We start from the raw sequence: 18,509 nt of genomic DNA, 5'->3' as shown, positions 1-18,509 counted from the left end.
TAACATGGGGGGAGGGCGGGGGGAGAGAAGAACTGATGGAACAGGCGGAAGAAATGTAGGCAAGGGACAGAGGCAAGTGGCATCAAAGCAGGCAGTGCAAATCCCAAACCCAGCCAGTGTCGGTGCAATGCCAGGGGGCAGGAGCAGGCAGAGATGGAGCTGTGGGGATGGAGAGCTGGGAGGGACCTCACACCAAACAGGACTCGGGCAGGAGAGGCTCACATGAGGAGCAGCAGGTGAAGTAAGAGCCGTGTCCTGCTGGGCACAGCCAGGGCTCCTGCCAGCGCAGCTCCCCGAGGTGTGCCAAGGATGGGGTGAGGGCTGGGCACAGGGACCTGCCCCTGCATGCCCTGAGCACTGTGAGTCCCAGCACAGAGCTTGGGACGTGCTTTACCAAGCTGCAGCCACCCAAGGGAGCTCAGCCACCCGCTCTGCAGATGGGGAAACTGAGGCACGGGGAGGGCGGGCAGCAGGGCCTTCGGGTGCCTTCCCTGCTGTCCGTGGACATTTCCCTCCCTGTCCCTGCTGGGAGCAGGGCTTGGGCCCGTCCCAGCGATGCCAGTGGCTGGGATGGAGGTCGGGCAGGAGCAGGAGAGGTGTGGGATCTGCCTTTCTCCTGGTTCCCGGCTCCCAGTGGAGAGCGATGGCTCAGCCCGGCAGGGACGGCCCCATCCGAACCCTGGCCAAGCTCCCGCTGTGCGGGGAGCAGGAGCTGGACGCTGTTTGTCACCTGGCAGAGGTGGCAGCAGCGTGGCCGCTCCCAGCCCAGGCCCAGCTGTGCTTGTCCCCAGCCCAGAGCCCAGCAGAGCTGCTGGGGAGCAGGAACGCGGCTCCCAGAGCTGATCCACGCCGTGCTATTGCCCGGATCCCCTGGCCCAGAGGAGTGGAGTCAGCAGGCGTGTGGCACTGCCCACCTGCAGGCACAGCCTTGCTCACAGCTCGGCTCTGCTGCCTCTAATCACCCTCCGTGCTGAAGGATTAACAGCAGCAATCTTGTTCCCAGCCACCCTCCAGATGATACAGCATAATAAGACATATAACAGCCCCTTGGAAAAGAGAAAGTTATAGTTCCCACAGCAACTGTAACTCAGCCATATTACACATCTATATATATATATTAAGGCATAAATTTAACAACATATATTTTAATGCAAAATACCAGCAATGCACAAGGGGACAAATAACAGCAGTTGAGGGATCCATAACGTTTGGCTTTCCCTGCTTGCCACTGCTGGAATCTCACCAGCAGCAGCATGGTGAGGAAGATGGATCTGTCCCCCTTGTGGGCCTGTTCCACCTGCTCCTGGTTTTTTGGCAGGGACGGGCACAGGGGCAGTCACAGACACCCCATCCATGCATCTCTGGGCCACCCACGTGCACAGACACAGCACAGTGTATGGGAAAGGTGCAGAGTGCATGGAAAAGGTGCACAGTGCATGGGAAAGGTGCAGAGTGTATGGAAAGGTGCACAGTGCATGGAAAGGTGCACAGTCCATGGAAAGGTGCACAGTCCATGGGAAAGTGCACAGTGCATGGCACATCCCATGGGATGCCATGGAACACGCGTGGCTGCAGCAGGGATTTCTCCTGCTGTTCATCAGGCCAAATGCAGAATGAGATCCCTTCGACAGAGTTCTGTTTTTTTTATTTTCCCAGCTATCAGCTGGAATTGCACAACAGGGATATAATTCTCGATTACATTTTATGAAATGGCTCAAACCCGTGTCATTTCAGCTCATTTTGCCAGGCAGCTCCCAGCCACTGGCAGCGAGGCATGCGCGGTGCTGGCCCTGCTCCTCATGCCTGGAAAACCTGGGGTGCTCCTGCCAGCCTGGAAAACCTGGGGTGCTCCTGCCAGCCTGGAAAACCTGGGGTGCTCCTGCCAGCCTGGAAAACCTGGGGTGCTCCTGCCTGTCCTTGCAAACAGGGGTGCCCTGCTCTGTTCCTCACAAATGGGGTGCATCCTGCCATGGCATAGCTGCTTTCCCTCCCAGCCACCCAAAATCCATCCTGGAGGGAATATATTCCCCATCCTGGGCAAGAGGGGGGATTAATGCGTGGCCTGAGGTGGCACAGCCGTGCCCAGGGCTGCTGCTGCTGGGGCAGGGCGCGCTGAGGAGGAGGGAGCAGCCTCCTTGGGGACATCCCCCTCATCCTGGGAGGATAAGGGATCTCGGGTATTTCAGCTGGGCTCCTGGCTCCGTGCCTCACCAGCCCTGCTTTGTGGCCAGGGTGCCCAGCTTTGGCCTTGGCTGGGCTGTAGCAGGGCTCTGCTCACCTCGCCAGGTGCCTGCCTCTGCACCCCAGGGATGGCTCTGCTGCTCCCAGGGGGGCCCTGGAGCAGAATAAAGGACATAAAATGTTCTGCTTGCAGCATTTTATGCCTGTGTCTTAACTCGACAAGGCTTTATATCATCTTAATATTGCAATGAGAGAGCTGAGCTGCGGCTGCGGTTACTGCCGACGCTGCCTGGCAGGCTGTGCTATAAGCACCTACATTTGCACTTCAATTAGTTTGCTTAATTGCATCGTCCCCTCGCTGGCTGCGTTGTGGGGAGGGCTGGGCTGGCCTGTGCTGCTTCGCTGGCTGCTGTGGCCCCTCTCCCTTCTCCTCCCGGGCAGGCAGAGCTGGGATCGCGGCAAGTCTGAATTGCACTGCCTGGTAGTGAAATACATATATCTGTATGTATGTGCGCTGTTTACAAAGCAATCCCAGCTAATCTCTCTATCCAGGCAGGGCTTTAGGATGTCCTTTCAGCAGGGATTTGTGGAGTTTGGTAGTTATTTCCTAGGAATGCATTACCCGGGGTTTCGGATGAATAATGTAGGTCCTTGTTCTGCAACTTACTTACAAATGTCGAACCTTAAACCACTGAAGTCAATGGATCTACTTGTGCACTTAAAGTTAGGCACAGGTTTAAGCGTGGCAGTAAATCAGGGCTGTGCTGCCTGCCCCGGTCCTGCTGGTGGGGGGTGCTGACAGAAATGGCAAATGGTGTTCGAATTATGGAATGGCTTGCATCGAAAAGCACCTTGAAGATCATCTCATCCCACCCCTGCCAGGGCAGGGACACTTCCCACTGTCCCAGGCTGCTCCAAGCCCCATCCAGCCTGGCCTTGGACACTTCCAGGGATCCAGGGGCAGCCACAGCTGCTCTGGGCACCCTGTGCCAGGGCCTGCCCACCCTGCCAGGGAGGAATTTCTTCCAAACATCTAATCTAAGGTTTCCCTTCTTTAAGTTTTAACCCATTCCACTTTGTTCTGTCACTCCAGTTCCTGATGCAGAGTCCCTCCCTGGCTTCCCTGCAGTCCCTTCAGACTCTGGAAGATGCTGTGAGGTTCCCACACAACTTTCTCTTCTCCAGGCTGAACAATCCCGGTTTTCTCAGCCTGTCTTTGAAAGGGGAGGTGTTCAAATCCTCTGCTCATCCTGGAGCCTCCTCTGGCCTGGCTCCAGCAGCTCCCTGTGCTGGGCCCGGGGCTGGGGTCTCACATGCAGAGTTTACCCTCAGTCAGAAAAACAAAAGAGATGGTGATGCATGGAGGGAGCCAAGCGGGAAAACCTGATCAGACCCCCGGTGTCACAGGAGATGCTCCCTGTAGGTGTTTGGGATTGCTCTGACCCAGCTGCCCTTTGCTTTGTTGCTTGTGTGATCCCACCTCTGGCATCCCTTTCCTCCATCCTGTGGCTGCACCTGACAGCTCCAACTCCACACCCAGCTCCCCTTCACCACAGAAATTGCCCTGGGGAGTGGCTGTCCTGGGCACTGAGACCAGCCCTGGTGGGGACAGTAACAGCTCAGATGTGTGTGTGGCTCCCCCCATACCCTCAGTGATCCCCACAATGCCGGGCACTCCCCAGAGTGCTGCTGGGCACGGGGGTTTTATTTAAACCCCGCTCTGAGGGGAGGGATGGAGTCCCCCACTGCCAGGTGGGGATGGATGCGGTTCTGAGCGCCTTTCCAGGGCAGGGGATGGCTTTGCTGCTGGATGGAAGCTGGGCACAAAGTGCCGGCTGGGACACGGGCACTGCTGCTCCTCACGGGCACGGAGGAGAAGGGAAAGGTTTTGGTGCCTGAGCAGGGCAGACGGGCTGCAGAGCCCTTTGGGAAAGCGCACAGGAGTGAGATCCCACCTCCGCTCCCCTGCAAAGCCCCAAGGTGAGGGTGCCCTGGCAGGGGCCCCCTCCCGACCACCGCTGGCCCCACTCTGGCAGGGGCTGGAGGAGGCTCGCCGGGCTCTCCCCACCGCGCCCGGAGCCGTCCCAAGCACCGGGAGCCGCGCCCTGGGCTGCATCCCTGGCCGGTGCAGATCTCCCCTGGATATTCCTGGCTCCGTGCCCTCGGTGCCGGGACTGCGGCTCTCCCAAATCAGCGGCAGCATGACGTGAAACCCTTCAGTCTCGCCAAGTGCCTTTTTTACAAATTATTATTCTCTTTTGGCTCCTGCGTGCGCGCTGCCGATGGGGCGGCACGGGCAGAGGGACTCATCCCGGAGCACAGGCACACGACTCAGGCGGGCTTTCAGCAGAGATCTAATTAGCAGTTCTAATTAGCCTCGATTTCCTTGTCACCTGCAGGTCTCGGCTCCTGCTCAGGCTGCATTGCAGAGCTAAAGCATCAATGGGGATGTACGGGCGGGGGATCCCTGCCGGTGCCTGCACAGCCCTCCTCACCTTCCGCTCCCCGGGACAGGGACACGGGCGGGCGCGGGGAGGGACAGCGAGGGACAGCAGCGCTAATTAAACTCCTCCCGAACCCCTCTGGCTGGCAGGGAACATCTCCGAGGGGAACCGGGAGTAATGGTAGACTAGGAAAAATGAGGGCACGGGGTAGAGGGGCAATAAGGTGTAAAATCCCAGCTGGGCAAAAGAAGGAGAGAAAACACTCGCACGCTGTGAGCTCTCTCTGCTTTTCCTTCTCTGAGCGGGGCTGGGAAGTGCTGCTCCCAGCCCATCCCTCCTGGCACAGCTCGTCCCACACAAGAACTAAAGGTCTTTGCCTCAGACCTGCCGAGAAGCTGGGACAGGCAGGGTGCTGTTCGGGATGTGCCGTGGACAAGGCGGAGAGGAGGAAGCAAAAGCCGGGTTTGAAGCAGGGAAACCCCCGGCTGTTCTGGGAATAGGGAGCCACAGACAGTCCGTGCCCCCTTGGTGAGGTGCGGGGTCCTGGCAGCAGCACTGGGAGCTGCTGGCAAAACTCTTCCTCCCCCATGGCTCTCTCTGGAGAGACTTTTGCTTCCCATGATTGCTTGGACAAATTCTTGTGCGTGAGCCAGCAGCTCTCCTCTTGTCTCTTGTAATTACCGTCCCAGCGTTCTCCTTGAGAGACACCATCTGCTACTCCTCCATCACCAGCCATCTCCCTCTCTCCCGGGCCAGCCCTTTCCCCGGAGAGCTCGGCTCACGCTGCTGACGGTGCAGCTCCCGGAGCGCTCCTTAAGCTCCATCACATCAAAGGCAGCGCCCGTCCCCTGCTGCCCCAGAGCCCCCCGAGCCCCGCCTGCCCCAGGGCACCGCGAACAGCCGGGCTGGGGCTGCTGGGGGCACCGCGAACCCCCGAGCCCTTGTCCCCTCTCTCCGTGCGCTGAGGCAGCTCCAGAAGCTTCTGGAAGTCAGGCAGAGGGTGGGGTATTCCCGGGAAACAGCGAGAACGGGCAGCCTGTGGTGGGCACACGGGGACCAGTGCAGGGCAAGCCGGGGTGATGCTGAGGTGACACTGAGGTGATGCTGAGGTGACATTGAGGTGACAATGAGGTGACACTGAGGTGACACTGAGGTGACACTGAGGTGACGCTGAGGTGATGCTGAGGTGACATTGAGGTGCCATTGAGGTGACGCTGAGGTGACGCTGAGGTGACGCTGAGGCGGCACCAGGCATGTTTGGGGCTGTTACAGCTAAAACAAGCACTTTCTGGGTCAGAAATGATGAATTTCCCAGCTCTCCCGGGAGCAGCAGGGCCAGGCTCTGAGGCAGCGGCGCGGGGGAAGCGGCAGCACCCGGCTGCACCGTGTGCCCGGTGCCATCAGTCTCCTGCTTCTAATCAACACCGAATGAGCCTCCGGGGACCTGTTCTCTCACAGCAGCACAGCAGAAACTTTCACTAAGTCCACAGAAGTTACTCACACCCTTCGGCACAAGTCCGCGGTCCTGGGAAGTTGCGAGGAGTGATTTATGCCGCATGTCGCAGGCTCGACCACAGCCAGCGCCTGCCTCTTGGTATAATTCACAAGTAAATGTACATTGATATAAAAAATACAGTAAAACCATCACATTTTATTAGGGGAGGGCGCACGATAAATTTTTACGTCGAAGCTTCCAGCAGCCAGAGATGAAAAGCGTCTTCAGGAAAATCACTGCCATGGAGACAGGTTTGTATCCCGCCGTATCAGGCGGCTCGTTCGTATTTTTAAGGCATCTCATTAGAGCGTTAAATGATCTGTAAAAGGTAAAACAGCATTTTTCTCACTGGCTCTGGTGATGGCCAGGCTTCGAGCCCCCACGAAGCAGGGGGTGGTGGGCACGTGGTCCATTGAGCCCATTGAGGCTGTGCCCCCATCCCCAGCCTGTCTCCAGAGCCAGGAGACAGCACTCATTTATTCACGCTGGCAGACGTCCTCCTAAAAGCCCCAATAAAACCGACTTTCTCTCTGTTAACCAGAATTATTGTCTACAAAAATATGCATGCACCTCCTCCTGAATTTACCCCAAACCGGAGCTGTGCGTTCCCATCCCCGCGCCTCGGATGAGCCGGGGCTGGGCTCCTCCAGCCAGCTCGGCCCTGCCTTTGCGCTGGCACGGGAGAGCTGCCTGTGCTGGCTCCCTGCGGGCAGTGTCAGCCCTCGGGGCTGGGAAATCCTGCTCCTGGCTGCAGCTCCTGCGTTCCCCCGGCCCTGCTGGCCCCCTTCCCTCGATGCCAGCCCGTGCTCCCCCCTGGCAGCGTCTGCTCGTCCATCTGCGAGGCCCCGGCACGGGCTCCGAGCTGCCCTTCTGCTCCAGCTCCTGCTCTTCCCTCCCAAATCCCACACCACAGCGCTGTGAGGCAATGCAATGCTGCAAATGAATGATTTTCAGAGACGACCAAGCACCCAGGATCAGAAATTCTTATATTGTTCCAAGGCCAGAAATAAAAGCTGCGCCTGAAGTTGTGGAAGTGTTCCAGCGCAGCAGCTCGGGTTTCAAGCTGCTGCAGAGCTGGCGAGGAGGGTCCCAGCTTTTACAAGCGTGAGGGATGAAATAAAATGGTCGGGACAGTGAGAGATGAGTGATTTTGCAGACATTTGTCCCTTCCCTTGGCGGCGCTTCAAGGACATCTGGCACCACCTGGGTGGAGCGGCTCAGCGAGCGCAGCCGCTCTGGGGAGCAGCTGGGGGACCTTCTGCAGGAAGATGGGGCTGTGCCTGCAGCAGGATCAGCCTTGGAGCAAGGAAACCCTTTGCAATGAGCCCCAAAATCTCCCGTGCATCCCAGTCCAGAGCTGCTCCATTCCCAGCAACCTGGGGCCACTGGCAGGAGCCAGCAGGGCTGGGCTAGGAGAGGGATGGGGAGCGGCCGGCAGAGCTCGGTGATGGCTCTGTCATCCTCCCCAGCTCCCAGCAGCACGAGGGAAATTCCCTGGAAGCTTCCAATCCCTTCTTTCCTCAGAAGATTCGGTTTCATCAGTAAGCAGCCCCCTAATGGAAGCCTCCTGAATCCAGCCTTGGCTGGCTGTAAAATAAAGGTGGGCTTTGTTTCACACACATTATCTTTTTTAAAAGATGGGTACATCACAAAACATCATCCCCACCCCTGCACAAGGACTTGTAGAATTTCTGAAGTGCTCAGTATTTTTTATGAAGTGTTTCTAACCTTTTTTTTTTTTCTGGTGAAGAAAAGCTTGGCAGGGGAGCAGCTTACCTGCTCATAAATTAGCAGGCAAATTAAAGAGGTTGTACAGACTTCTTTTTTTTTTTTTATTTCACTACATTTAACCTAGCCCACGCTTCTAAAATATTTGGGGGTGGTAGTGGTGCAGTGGTGCTCCAGAAAGGGAAATTTGGACTCTATCACTTGGGTCCTTGCTTTTCCAACAGGGAAAGGAGCAGTGCTGCTGCTGAAGTGCTGAGCAAGGAAGGCCAGGATCATGTAAAAGGCCAGGATCATGTAAAAGGCCAGGATCACTGGTTCTGTGGCCTGGATCCGATATTTTTCCAGTGGCTTTTGCTCCAGGCTCCATGGCTCTCAGCCAGGCCAGGAGCAGCCTTTGCCCTCCGAAGCGTGGTTGGTGCTGCCCGTTGCAAACACCATTAACCAGAATTTCAGCCTCTCATTAAAAAGGAGGGGGAGGCTGGGAAAGGGAACCTCAATTAAGCGAGGTGAAAGTTAAAACATCAAGAAAAGCTTTTAATTGAAGCGCAGCCCTGCAGGGAAATGCAAAGTCGCTTGTTTGGCAGCCTTACAGATGGTGGGAATGTCACACTTTGGAGAAAGGAGAGGGAAATTGGGAGCTGGGGTGGTCAGGAGCTTTGAAGAAGTAGGACATGTACAGAGGGATGAGAGGGAAGGGAGAAGCACTGCTGCCTGTGGCTGCTGCAGCCTGGCTCCTGGGGCTGGCCATCCCTGGCACCTCATTCCTTTGGGCACAGCAGCATTCCTCAGAGCCACCCGCCCCAGCCAGCAGCCAGGGGAGCCCCATGTACCCCTCTGAGTGAGAGCAGTTCCCCAGGCTATGGGAGGGTTTCCCCCTTAACTCAAAATGTTAGGGGAAAATGCAGTTTCCTGTTAATCACATCCATGTGGCAGCCCCAGCCAGTTTGTTGTGCCTGCCTGGATGCTGCCTTGGCAGCAGGGACCTGAGGGAGCAGGACCCTGCAGCTCCTCCCTATTTTCATTTTGACTTTCTTTACTTCTTCTCTTTCCTCTCCTTTTCCCCAGTTCTAGCTGCATTTTGTTGTTGCCCTGGCCTGTCCCTGGGGGATGTTCCAAGTGAGAGATGACACATCCAGCAGTGGTGTTTTCCACAGAAATATCTTCCCTGTCTTTAGTTTATGACCAGGAGGAAAAATCAAAGGAAGATTTGAGTCCCCCCTCTTCATCCTTAGAGAAACCACCCCAATAGTTCCTTCCCTTTGCAGATAGGGTGGGAAACTTTGCTGGATTTTGGTGAGTTCAGATTTTTTCTTGTGAGGTTTCACCTCAAATCATTCCTGGTAGGCTCCCTGACATCCCAGATCTCTGACTGCTGCTCCCAGGAGATGTCACCCTCTGCAGGAGGAGAGCCCCTCAAGGAGTGTGAGGTATGGCTCAGGCCCAGCTTAATCAGTCTCGAGAACATAAATACTCCCAGAGGGAAGAGTTATGGCTGTGAAGGTCCTGCAGCTCCAGAGTTTCCCCGAGGTTTTATCTCAGCTCTGAATTAGTGGGAAGCATCAGCTGCCACTCCAGTGAAAATGATGCTTCTCTGAAGGGCACCTCACAACAAGGAGGTGGAAACCCTGGAGCTGCTGGAATGGAGGGGGATGTTCCCTTTGGCTATGCTGGTGCCCAGGGCTGAGTTCTCAATCATATCCTGGAGAAGTGCTCTGCAGGCAGGAGGGCAAGAAAATCAGGATGTTACACCAATCTGAGAACCACAAAATCAGAGGAGAATTGGGAAGAGCAACACAGAAATCACAGAAATCTCAGGGCAGGCTGGGAGCCAATCCAATGCCACGTTAGTGGCAAGTCAAATTTTAAATCATCTTTTCCCCTAAAAGTCTTTTCTAGGTTTCATGCTCAACAAATCAAAGGAGCAAACTCCAGATCTGATCAGAATTAACCAGTCTGGCCCAAATCTCCAGCTCTGGCTGGCACACACGGTGAGATGCTGAGGAGCAGCCTCCTCCTCCCTTTGGGGAGTTATCAGCAACAATGATTCAGTGAGTAGATTGAAACAAGGAATAAACTCGAGGAATTTCAGCACTTGCCTGATCACAGGGAAAATGAAGAGAAATAACTCAGTGCCTGAATTATTTGTGATGAGTTAATTATGCTGGAAAAGGATGATAGAAGACAGAAAAGAAGTCAAAATTCTCTGCCTTTTCCCACCTACGCAGTTTTCTCAGATCCACTCAAAATTAATGTGGAGTTCAATATCAGACCCTCTCAAGTGCTGGGTGAGTCTGAGCCTGAGCATTTTTTGATCCACTACTCTGTCCAGTAGTACTGTGCCTCGGTTTTTTGGGTGTGTCCAAGATGTAAATCAAGTGGGAAGTGAAAGGCTCTGATAACCCGAGTCCTGCTTCTTCTGCAGGGCAGGTGATGACCCTGAGCACCCTGGATGACCCTGAGCACCGCAAGATAGGGCAGAGCTTCTGCCTTGTTAGACCAGCCTAGAAATAATGTGGTAATAATAGGAAACCAGAAAGCAAAGTGCAAAGCCCAGGAGGAGGTGGGAGGGGAAGATGAGGCACAAAGGCCACGAGCTGAGAGCTCCTGGGGACATTTGGGGCTGGGAGATGTGAGGCCAGGAGCCGCCTCTCTCATCAGGGCTGAGCTTGGTGACTCCCCCCCAGCCCTGGGCAGCTCCATCCATGCTCAGCCCCTCAGGACTGGCACTGGGAGAAGGCTCTTCCCAGGTACCTGCAGGATTTACACAGCTCTAATTTTCCACCCCACTAAAAATTGCAGATCTCCCAGGAAAGCTGCTTTCCCACAAGACTTCCCACGGAATCCTGCACATCCCAGGGGACTGCAGAGCACCCAGCGAGCTCCGGGGTGTGTAGGCTCAGCTAAATCCAGAAGCACACAGGGTATTCCCCATGGGAAGTGCATTACCTGCTCCTGTGCACACAGCAGCTACAGTTGGAGCAGCGATGAAAACCTTGCTGGGATCAGCAAACCTTTAATTAATGTCAATTTTGCAGAAAATACTGAATGTCCAAAATGACCCTGTGACGAACTGAGGCACGCTCTCGCACTCTGTTTTCTTTAATCACATGCATTGGGATTTATGGAGACATCCAGGCTGTTTTCTGAGCTTTAGGATGCTCGTTTTATTACAAATCCATGGATTTTTATGCATTTGGTAATGGATTTCTGATGGAATTTTGAAACTGGAGAGAAGCCACTAGCAGGGACACTTTGGGGCATCGCTCTTGGCACCTAAAGAAGAGAAAAAAAATGGAGCGGCAAAAACTTAATGAAAATATATATTTGTATAAACAATCAATGAAGATCGTGTTTGTGTGTTAAACAACCACCTTGAAATTGGTCTGTCTCAAAGGACTGAGCAATTGCAGACTACCTTAGCATGAATGATTTATGACATTCATGAACTTGGCAACTACATCAGTTTTCCTAAACCTGGCAGCAAACACCACCTGCATATTAAGTGAAGATTTATGATTTATAAAACTCACCTCATTATGCAGAGGAACACGAATTGTCTTATGTGTGCAGTCTATAACTCCTGGGACAGATGAAAAGGCAGCTATGACACACAATTTATGTGTTCTTGCTGCTGAGGTGGTGAGGGAAAAGCAGGGAGAATAACTCGGGCTTTGAGCTGGGTGCCTTCAAAGCTGTCCACGTCCCTCTCCCTCCCCCCAGGATGATGCTGTGGCTAAAATTGCCTGTTCTCTTGGAGGAATAAAAAAAAAAAATCCCTTGTGAAGATTAATGGTAGAGGTCATTTGAATCAATACTCAAAACGATGCCCTCCCTCCAAAAAACACCAGGACTGGAAGCATCTGAGGGGCCTCTGTGGAAATCACACACTTGGTGCTGAGCTCACCGCTCGTATTTTTCCCCACCTTGTCCTTTCCTGATCCTCCTCACTCAAGGACACAGGTTCCTGGCTTCGAGGAGTGCAGAGTTTTGGTCTGGAAGAGGCCAGACTGTGGCTCAGGTTAGGGATGGAGCTCATGGCCCCCAGCAAGGAGTGAAGCATCCACGTGAGCCCTGGGTACAGCTGGATTCCCTCGCTGCGGGTCAGGGGAGAGTTTGAAAGGCTGCAAAACTCACAGGGCTGATGGACTGAAAAATGAGTGACATGATCCAAGGAGAAAACTCCCCAGGGCAGAATTCACCCCAATCTACTGCATGAGTTTGAGTGAATCGTGGTTTCTGTATTCCTTGTTCCTTCATTTGCTTTAACAATACACCCAGACAGCAGATGCTGGTGCAGTCAGATGGGCAGTGGTGGTGGTGGGGTGGGTCTCAGGGGGCCTTGGAGCTCTCTAGAGAGCTGAGAGCAGGAAAAATCCCAGCCCAGGGCTTCCACTGCATGCCCAGGGCACCAGAGGACACCTCCTCTTTGGCTGGCTTGAGTGGGGCTCCCACAGGCTGGCCAGAGGTGTCTGTGCTGTCCCCAGGCTCATGGGGCTCATGGAGGGGCTGGGTCCCCAGAGAGACATCCCTGCTTGCGGCCAAGGTGCCCCAGCAACCCCAGGCTGCTCCTGGACCTGGCTGGGTGTCACAGGCAGGACAAGGGGTGCAGGAGAGCCATCAGGTGTCACCCAGCAGGGCCATCAGGTGTCACCCAGCAGGGCTGTCAGGTGTCACCCAGCAGGGCATCAGGTGTCACCCAGCAGGGCTGTCAGGTGTCACCCAGCAGGGCTGTCAGGTGTCACCCAGCAGGGCAGCCTCACGTGGGGGTGTGACCCTGCCAGGCAGCTCCTTCCCCACAGAGCCAGCTCCTGCTGAGGGAAGGGGGAGACCTGGGGCCAGCAGTTCAGACACAGCTCCTGAGCCACCCCTCTTGCTAATGACACACAGGGGCTTTGGCTTCTCCTGCAGGATAAAAACCTGTGTGGGGCCTTTGGGTCTGTAACTGGCTGCAGCACTATTTAAATCAATTACAAGCTGCCTCCAAGCCTGCTCTGGCTGCTTGTGCTGACCCTGGGCTGCCTTTGGCAGTGCAGGGAACTGCCTTGGGGAAGGGAGATTCCAGCAATCCCGGTCCAGCCAAGCACCCCCTGCCCCCAGCTAAACAGGGACTGCAGGAGCTCCTGGAATTCAAGATGTGGAGGTCTTGGATGTGTTCTCCTTCAGCAATGAAGGGGTTGGCTAGTGTCAAAAGTGTTTGTGCTGTGGCTTGGTCAAGCCAGAAAGCTCTGCAGGAGGTGAGCAGCTGAGGCTGGAGGCAGTCAGGATGTTATTCTTGCCTCTGTTTGGGGGGGACACAATTCATTGTTTATTTTCTGCCATAAAAACCTGCACTGAGGCTCTTCAAAATATATGTTGGTGCTACTGGAGAGAAGGGAGTTGGAATGTGAATGATTTTGTTTTCCTCCTTCATTGTGTCATTGCCAAGGTAGCAGAGGAGAATTTCTTCTGTCTGAGCACAAATCAGGAATTCTTCTCCTCCAGATGTTACCCTTTTGTTCATACCTGTCTCACGAGGCTGATTCCAAAATGAAATTATTGTAACTGTACCTATTAAAGAAATCACAGGCTCTACCTGGGCCACGTGTGTTGGCAACAGCTGATCCAACAGGAGCTCGTGGCCTCTCTCTCCTGGCTCTGTGTTCAGACAGCCCGTACAAAGCAAAGTGTGTTTGCACAGAGCAGCTGATGAGGCTTCTGGCTCCAACGTTTCCAAAGGGAAGGGCAGGTACTGAAGAATAACAAAAGGAAGTGCAGGTATGGATCAATGGAGTGGTTCCTATTGTTTCCAGAACAAAAAGCTGTGCTCCTCCTCCAAAGACAAAGAAGCTGGCTGGGGAGTTTTGCATCCTCTGAGCAGCGCTGGGGATGGAAAGTGCTGGTTCTTGCTGGTGGCAGAACCTCAGAGAGCAGCTGAAACCAGCACAGGTGAGAGGACAGCAGGAATGGGCAGCTGTCTCAGCAATGAGGAGCTGGCTCAGAGGGGAGGCTGTGGGAACACAGTGGCACACCCTTGTGATGGCCTGGAGGAGAGAGCACGGAGCACTCAGAACTCCCAAGGCTGTGAATTTGGTGATTCTGCAAATACCAGAGTGGGGAGGACAGGAGGGCCAGCAGGGAGGGACAGATGTGTGAAGCAGAGGCATGGCATCCTTCCAGAGCCACTTGATAAGGGAAAAGTTTGGGAAGCAGGAACAGGGCCGTGTTTGGGGCTTGTGCTGGGGTGCTGCAGGGTACGTGGGAGAATGGATGAGCCTGCTCCAAGACTCCCGGCCAGAGCGGAGGGCTGGGCTGGGTTGGGCTGGGCTGGGCTGGGCTGGGCTGGGCTGGGCTGGGCTGGGCTGGAAAACCCCTCCATGGGCCAGGGAAAGTGCATCCAGCCCAGGCCAGCAAGGAGCAAAGGAAGACTGGTGCCAGTGCACAGCCCTTCAGCAGAGGGGTCCCCAGGACCTTCCCTGCCTGCGAGGCTGGGCCTGACAGCCTCCTGTCACAGCTTGGTGACCTTCACGCCGGCCTGTCCCCTCAGCAGCGCTGGGACCAGCCTTTAGAGCCTTCCCAAAACCACTGGCTTTGTACCTCAGCTGCTTCAGGTCAGGGTAAAAACAGAGTGCAGCACTTGGAAATTTTCGTTTGTACTGCACTAATTGTCCTCATTATTATGGCTCCTGGAGGCACCTCGGGTCCTTGCTAAGGCAGCTGCAGTTGGGGAGGGGTGAGATGTGGTTTGTGCTCCCGCCGGTCTCCTGCATCCTCGCTGAGTGACAGGGCTCTGTCACTTGCCCTATAGGAAGGGCTGGTGAGTGCTGGCAGGCACAGGCAGCCTCCCAGCTGCCTTCTTGCTGCCTTGCTGCCTCAGGGTTGCTTTCTGATTTATGTTGTGATGCTCTCCAGGCCGATGCTTGTTGCCAGCCCCGCTGGGATCATGGGGATGAAACCAGGGAAGCCTGGAAGGATGCTGTGGGGTGACCAGCTCTGTGCTGAAGGCCCACCCCAAGTCCTTGTGCTCCTGCTGTGGTTCCCCGGAGATGATTATTTAGCCAAGCATCTGACTGATCCTTCACTGCACCACTGGAGCAATTACATACCGGAGTCAAACACCTCCATCCCTCCCACCCCTGCAATGGGTTTATTTCTGCCCTCTGCCCCTTCCCACTGCTCATGTCCTTTGCGGCCCCTCTCCCCCAGGCAGCCCCCAGGAAGCCTGCAGGATAACCCTGGATCCCAGGGCTGCTCTCTCCTCCTGCACAGAGTGTGTGGGGTGGTGTGACTCAGCCTGACTCAGGGTGCAGCCTGATGTCGTGCTGTGTTTGAGCCATCATGCTCTTCCCATCTCCTTCCACACCAGGAGCAGGAAAGCAGCTGAAGTTTGGCTGTTTTGGCAGATGCCTCCATGAGCCATTTCACACCCAGTCACCTGAAGCCAGGCTGGCATCACTCAGGGTAACTTCACGGCATCTGGGGCCGGAGAGCAGGAGCTGCCCTCAAATCCCTGGGGAACAAGGAACGTGGAGGAGTTCGTGTGGAGCTCCCCATAGGCCTTGAAGCAATGCTGGCAGCCCTGGCCTGCCTTAGCACTGCCAGATGCCTCTGATGTGCTGTCTACATGGAAAACTGGGGGTAACTCCTTGCATTTTTGTCATTTCCACTGACATCCTCCTGAGAGATGCCTGCGGGGCTGACAAATGCACCCAAGTGGTTGGAGGCTTTGTAGGGATGGAGTCACAGCCCCACTCTGCTCCTCCAGACGCTCTGCTGCTGATCCCTGTGGGAGCAGGGCTGGGACATCCATGTGCAGCTCTGCCTTTGCACCTGCCCAGGGCTGCCCCGCTGCAAGAGCAGCCTCTGCAGTGCTTCAAAGCAGCCTCGTGTCTGACAGCACTGCACGGGGACGAAATTCCTTGGGAAGCCACAGGGCCGTGCCTGTGTCCCCGTGCCTGTGTCCCCATGCCTGTGTCCCCGTGCCTGTGTCCCTGTGCCTGTGTCCCCTTGCCTGTGTCCCTGTGTCTGTGTCCCTGTGCCTGTGCCCCCTTGCCTGTGCCATGCTGCAGGCAGGGCCTGCCTGATCCTTGCTGTGAATTGTCCAAGAGAAATTCCATCGCCCCACCCTGCAGGCCACTCCCTGCCAGATTTCTCCTTCCCCCAGGAAGGCTCAAGGGCAGGGAAGTGCAGGCTCAGGAGCTGATCCTGCCCACGGCAGAGCCTCCTCTGGGTCACTTAAAGGCAGCTCTGGGGCCCTTGCAGGGCTGCTGGGCTGTGACCCCACTGCCACCAAGGGCTCTGGCTGTGGAGCACGGTTTGGGGAGCAGAGGGGGCACAAGGCAGGCCCCTCCTGAGGGATCAGGGTGTGTGGGAAGAGGGGCACACGGGAGGGCCACAGCACACTGCAAGTGGGGCAGCTGAAAGCAGCACCCGAGGGCAGCCTGAAGCCCAGAGAGAGCAGAAGAACTTGTTGCACTTGAGGAGTGGAGGCTGAAGGTGTGTGCTGGCCTTTGCTGGGGGCTCAGAGGGCCTGGGAACATGGACACACTTTGTGCACGGACACCCTGAGTCAGCAGAGCCCAACACGTTGTGCCCAGGCCCGCTGCAGGCCCCATCTCACACAGAAGCAGGACAGGGGGATTTTGTGAGCTTCAGAGCAGAATTTCCTTTGACTCCTCTTTTTATTCCCTGTCTGGACTGCTGAAACATTTGCCTGCTGCTCCATGGGCAGCTGCGTGAGCTGCTCCCGTCGCAGGCAGGGGCTGTGAGGGGACACCAGCCCTGGTGTCTGGGAGGGGAAGGACAGCAGAGCTCCCAGAGCCACTTCCCAGGGTGTTTGCCTTGTCAGCGCTGCCTTGCCAAGCGCTGGGAGCTGCTGGGGCCAGGAATGAAGCTGTCACTCTCCCGGCCTGTGACTCGGAGCAGGCTGGAAGCAGCACTAGCACGGCCGGCTGCTGCCCCTGCCTGGCGACAGGAGAGGCTGGCACAGGCACCCTCTTGCCAGTCCGGAGCCTGCCCATGCGAGACTCGGCTTTACATCAGCAGAGATGCCCGAGGGATGAGGTCAGGCTTTGTGAGCCATGGGGAGCACAAGTCCTGCTCAGTTCCAGCAGCCAGGACTGACCGGCCGGACATGGATCCTGACCCTGCGGAATGAACCTGCCCAGGCAGGGCTGCACCTGGAGCAGGGACTGGAGTTCTGCTGTGCCCAACATCAGCACATGGAACTGCTGGAGCAAGTCCAGAGGAAGCCACCACCTTGCTAAGGGGAGTAGCTCTGCTGTGGACACAGGCTGAGACAGTTGGATCTGCTCAGCCTGGAGAAGGTTGTGGGGAGACCTCCTAGTGCCTTGCAGAGTCTGAAAGCAGCTCCAAGGGGCTGAAGAGGCAATTTTGTATCAGGAACAGTGGTGATAGGATAAAGAGCTGGAGCTGGCAGCCAGGTCAGGAGAGTTCCACGGACATGGGGAACTCCAGGTCACTTTGTGTCTGCAGGATCTCCTCAGGCACAGAGCAGAGACTGTTCCCAGCTGGCACTGCCACAGCATCTGGGGAGCCATGGGCTGGGCACTGGTGGCACCTGGGCTCTTCCTGATGTGTCTCTTGCTCCTGGCAAGGCATCAGTTCCATGGGCTGAGCTTCCATTTTCACTTCCAGGCCTTTCTGGGCCATGAGCGCCCTTAGGGCTGAGCCGGGCCTGCTGCCCCTGGGTCAGGCTGTGACGGCACAAAGGGTGTGATCTCATCATCGTGATGTCTCCGGGTGCGGTGGCCCCAGCATTGTGACGTCCCTGGGCTACCCCTATAAAAGCCGGGGGGCCCCACAGGCACCAGTGCAGTTGCGATGGCACATGCCGGAGCCATGAGCGACGTCAGTGTCCTGCTGGCTGCACTTGCCCTGCTGCTGGCCATCGTGGCTGTCTGCTGGGCCATCGGGCCCTGGGCAGGATGGCGGCAGCAAACCAGCACTCGGAAGCTGCGCAAGCGCCCCGGGCTGCGGGCCAGGGGCCCACAGAGGAGCCCGGGAGCCCGTGTGGCTGCCAGGGCCTCCAGGCCTGGTGCGACCCCTGGGGAGCGTCCGGATGCTCCGGCTGCTTCCCCGAAGGAATCCTGCGGCTGCAGGCCCTGCGTGAGCATGGCCAAGCGGCTGCAGGGGCTGCTGCCGCTGCTCCGGCCTCTGCGTGGGACATCGGCGCGGATGTGTTCCCAGCTGTGGCGGGCGCTGTGGGCACAGCTGAAGCGGCTGGACAAGCGTGGCCACCTGTCCTGCTGTGCCTCGACCCGCTGCTCCCGGCGCCGCCGGCCCTCCAAGAGGCTGTTCCCACCCAGAATGGCCATTCCTGGGGCGGCCTCCAGCCGTCTCAGGAGATTCCGTCGGAGACTGACCACACCTCCGAGAAGCTCAGGCAGGCAGAGATGCAATGTTCCAGCAGCATCTACTGCCTCCAAGGACCTCCAAGCCTGCCAGACCCCTGCTGCTGCTGCTGACTGCCTCCCTGCCTCTGAGGATCTCGCCAGTGCTGAGACGCTGTGTTCCTCAGGGCAGCCTCCCAGAGAGTCCACTTCTCAGGAGAGACCCCAGCCCTTCAAGAACGTCGGCCTGCTGAGACCCGTGCTTCACCCCGAGTTCCTGCTTCCCTCCCAGGGCATCACTCCCGGAGGCCTCAGTCCCTCCCAGCCTCTAAG

This window comes from Pseudopodoces humilis, chromosome 17 (assembly GCF_049639895.1).
Source record: "Pseudopodoces humilis isolate 2021_Gansu_Grassland_sample_001 chromosome 17, ASM4963989v1, whole genome shotgun sequence".
Classification (NCBI taxonomy): Eukaryota; Metazoa; Chordata; class Aves; order Passeriformes; family Paridae; genus Pseudopodoces; species Pseudopodoces humilis.
This window is presented reverse-complemented; position numbering follows the sequence as displayed.